This window comes from Zingiber officinale, chromosome 1A (genome assembly GCF_018446385.1).
Source record: "Zingiber officinale cultivar Zhangliang chromosome 1A, Zo_v1.1, whole genome shotgun sequence".
Classification (NCBI taxonomy): domain Eukaryota; kingdom Viridiplantae; phylum Streptophyta; class Magnoliopsida; order Zingiberales; family Zingiberaceae; genus Zingiber; species Zingiber officinale.
This window is the reverse complement of record NC_055987.1, coordinates 119,869,258-119,872,841: the sequence shown is the minus strand read 5'-3', so window position 1 is coordinate 119,872,841 and position 3,584 is coordinate 119,869,258. Positions and strand designations below refer to the sequence as shown.

The following is a 3,584-nucleotide window of genomic DNA, read 5'->3' as shown; positions in this document are numbered from 1 at the left end:
ATTTTGAAAAGATTTTTAAATAATTTTGAAATTAATTTTGAAAGGATTTTTAAATAATTTTGAAATTAATTTTGAAAGCATTTTTAAATAATTTTGAAATTAATTTTGAAAAGATTTTTAAATAATTTCAAAATTAGTTTTGAAAAGATTTTTAAATAATTTTGAAATGAGTTTTTAAAGGATTTTTAAATAATTTTGAAAAGATTTTTAAATAATTTTGAAATTAATTTTGAAAATATTTTTAAATAATTTTGAAATTAGTTTTGAAAAGATTCTTTGAAATTAATTTTGAAAAGATTTTTAAATAATTTTGAAATTAAGTTTTTGAAAATGATTTTGAATAATTTTGAAATTAATTTTGAAAAGATTTTTAAATAATTTTATTTCTTAGTCATCTCACCCGATCTAAATTGTCAATCAGGGAATCCTATAATTGATGTGAGATGATTTATTGTTAAATTCAAGGGTCTGGTTTAACTGTCACGCCCCAGGTAGTCCCTGTCCGAAGAAATTTCGGCAGCATCTCCCCTGTACGGCGGACAATATGAATCTCAGTATACATATATCCATACCTCGGCCACACTCGGCCGGAACAATACACACAAATAGTAAACAATCCACGCAGTTATATTTAACGAAAAGATGATATAGAAATCAACGAAGATATACGTACACATCCTACTCCACTACAACGAAGAAATGAAATCCACGAAGTAATAAAATTATCTGCAGCGGAAAACAATAGTAGTAAACCCGAATGTTTAATGTCCACAATACAACCCACAATACAAGTATATAAGATGCAAAAGCAGAATAAATCCGACAACGAAAATCCTCGCGCTAATGGGACTAGCGACTGGAATATCTCCCGACGGCCTCAACCTGAAAAATAGTAACAACGGAGTGAGTTCAAAGAACTCAGCAGGTAATCCAATAGATATGTACAGCAACATATAACCACCAGTAATAGCCTAAGGTACAGTCTCCTAAACCATGGGATCAAGAGTACAGTTCTCTAACCATACAACCTACGGTATAGTCTCCTAACAGAATAACAGATATGCATAGCCGAAATAAACTGTAGTAACCAGCAATAGGCATAAGGTACAGTCTATAGCAAGAATAATAAGAAAATGCATAACTGAAATAAACTGTACTCACCTGCGAGGCTTGTGCAACTGACTGTAAACATACACAGATAAAGATAGTCAGAGCAAAAGCATATAACCTGTATGCATGTCAATCATATGCAATCACCAAAATGCATCAATCATAATTAATGCAATCTGTGCATATGATGCAAATGACATGGTCACCCCTGACGCCAGTCAGAATCTCACACACAATGGTGAGACCGCGTGGGTAGGGCTGTGACACCGTGCACTCTGCCGTCACTACCCCTGAAGAGTGACCGAGTGGACGGGATGCACCGGAGTACACCTATCCTCCAACCTCAACTATAGGAGGGAGCGCGATGCTCTCATCTCCCGGTACGCAATGACGGGGAGGGACCCCGGTGTGCTACCACGCTGCCTATCACACTACCCATGAGTGGAGCCTCCAGCGGAGCACCACCGAGCAACCTACACACCCTGTGTGCTGTGCCACTACCCATGCAGTGGTCACGTGGTGCGCAGGTCAATGTAGCCGGCCGACGAGCTCAACAATAATGGAGTCGTCAATCGCCCAGCATGCAATCATGCGATATGGTGCATGCGGCTACAATATATCATACCTGAACATATCCTCCATATGTGTAGATGCCAAACAGACAAACACATATATAACGATGATAATAAACAGCATAAACCAAAGACATCACATATAACAATGATGTAAGTATCATGAATCCAAGAGCATGTATCACACATGTAAAGCAACTAATCCAGTAGAGTAGAGCACTATAGATATGGATCTCTAAGATCATATATACACATGGCAAGAGATATAATATCCAATCCTGAAATAAAGCAACTAGCAGATGAAACATGTGATAGGTATCAACTAGCTAAAACCAGGGAAGAAATGATCTACTATCTACCACTAGTAAATATATATAAGCTACACATATCATAAGACATTATCAAAAGATAAGTCAGAGGGTACCCGCCTCAAATAGAAGGTACAATCCAAATCTGAAGTCGAGACGCCCGTCTCGAATCAGCGTCCTGCGTCAAACACATATAAATATTTTATTTAGCTAAATCCAAATGAATAGCTAAATAAAATCCCTAATACTAAATTAGGGTAAAATCCTAAACAACACAACCTCAATCTACCTAATTAATCTAATGGTTAATTAGGATTAGTTACCTAATCCTTAATCACCTATTAGATTAGGAATCCAACGGTTGACTAGGGTTAACTATCTTAACCCTATTCCTTCCATTAGATTAACTCTAAGCAATTAAATCTAATCACAATATTCCAACCAACACAAAATCTACAATTAACATGTATAAAAATCTCTTCACATACCTCGATTCACAGCCCCTATTGCTTGCTGGATCAAGGTTGCTGCTAAAATCACTTCACGATCACCTTCCCAACACCACAACAACAGGACCTCACTGCTCTAATCGAGTTGCTGTTGAAACAATATATTGTTGGATCATAGAGCAATCCACAGAACAGGTCCTCACTGGAATAAACCGGATGAAGCAATGAATTAAGCTAGAATTCATTGATCAGATTAAGATTGAAGATCACATAGCACATATTAGATTACACCATGGAAATCATAGATCAAACAACACCCTAATCTTACCTCAACCGATTGTATCCAGGAGGTGTCACCCAATCCGTGACCTAAATCAGCCACAAAGAGAAGAGGATCAGATTTGATCAAGGGAACAGCAAGAACGTGATCCGATTCCTTTCCCAAACCAGAACAGAGCATTGATCCGTGAATCAACAAGAATCCGATTATGAATCAAGAGGGAAATTGACAAGACGGGTTTCGGTTGAGTCTAGCTTACCCTCGCAGACGATCGAGTGGCACAATTCCGGACTAGGGCACCTCTCTAAGCTTCGGTGGCCGATGGTGGAAGGAGACGCAATCCGGCGATGCCCTGCCTCCAAGATCACTACTAGGTGATGCCGCTCGGTCCAATCCGGCCAGCAAAAAGGGTAATCACACTATGTCCAGCGTGAGGAGCGAAGAGGAATGGTCTACCGATGGGAGACGATGCATGATCTGTCTCTCACCGTGCCCTAGCCACAGCACCTTCGACGATCGGCCTCCAAATCCGCCGGACAGAACCCCCCGATCAGATCCAGCTCCTCGGCACCGTCGAGCTCCGGTGATGAGTCTCCTTCGGCCTTGGCGTCGAGTGATCCGCGAGAGAGGAACAGAGAAGAAGAGGGGAGGTCGGCTCACGTCAAGGCAGAGAGGGGAGGAGATCGGGGAAAGAGAAGGATCGGCGATGGGGTTTGGGGGAGAAAAGAAATAAAGGAAATGAATTTATATATTAACACATTTCCTCACTTAAACGGGTATCCTAAACAGGCTTTATCCGAACCCAAAGTTGATCCCCTCAAAACCCTCCGTACGAGCTCCGAAAAATTCCTAGAAAATTTCTAAA

General features: G+C 39.9%; 1 long non-coding RNA gene across 1 annotated transcript; it reads right to left on the bottom strand.

The window, feature by feature from the left end:
• Window positions 1–2,109: 2,109 nt before the first annotated feature.
• LOC122009552 lies at window positions 2,110–3,358 on the bottom strand. Its single transcript, XR_006119587.1, has 4 exons — window positions 2,979–3,358; window positions 2,768–2,808; window positions 2,479–2,641; window positions 2,110–2,168 (listed from the first exon to the last, which is right to left on the bottom strand). It is a non-coding gene; the product is annotated as an uncharacterized LOC122009552 (long non-coding RNA).
• Between the last annotated feature and the right edge of the window lie 226 nt (window positions 3,359–3,584).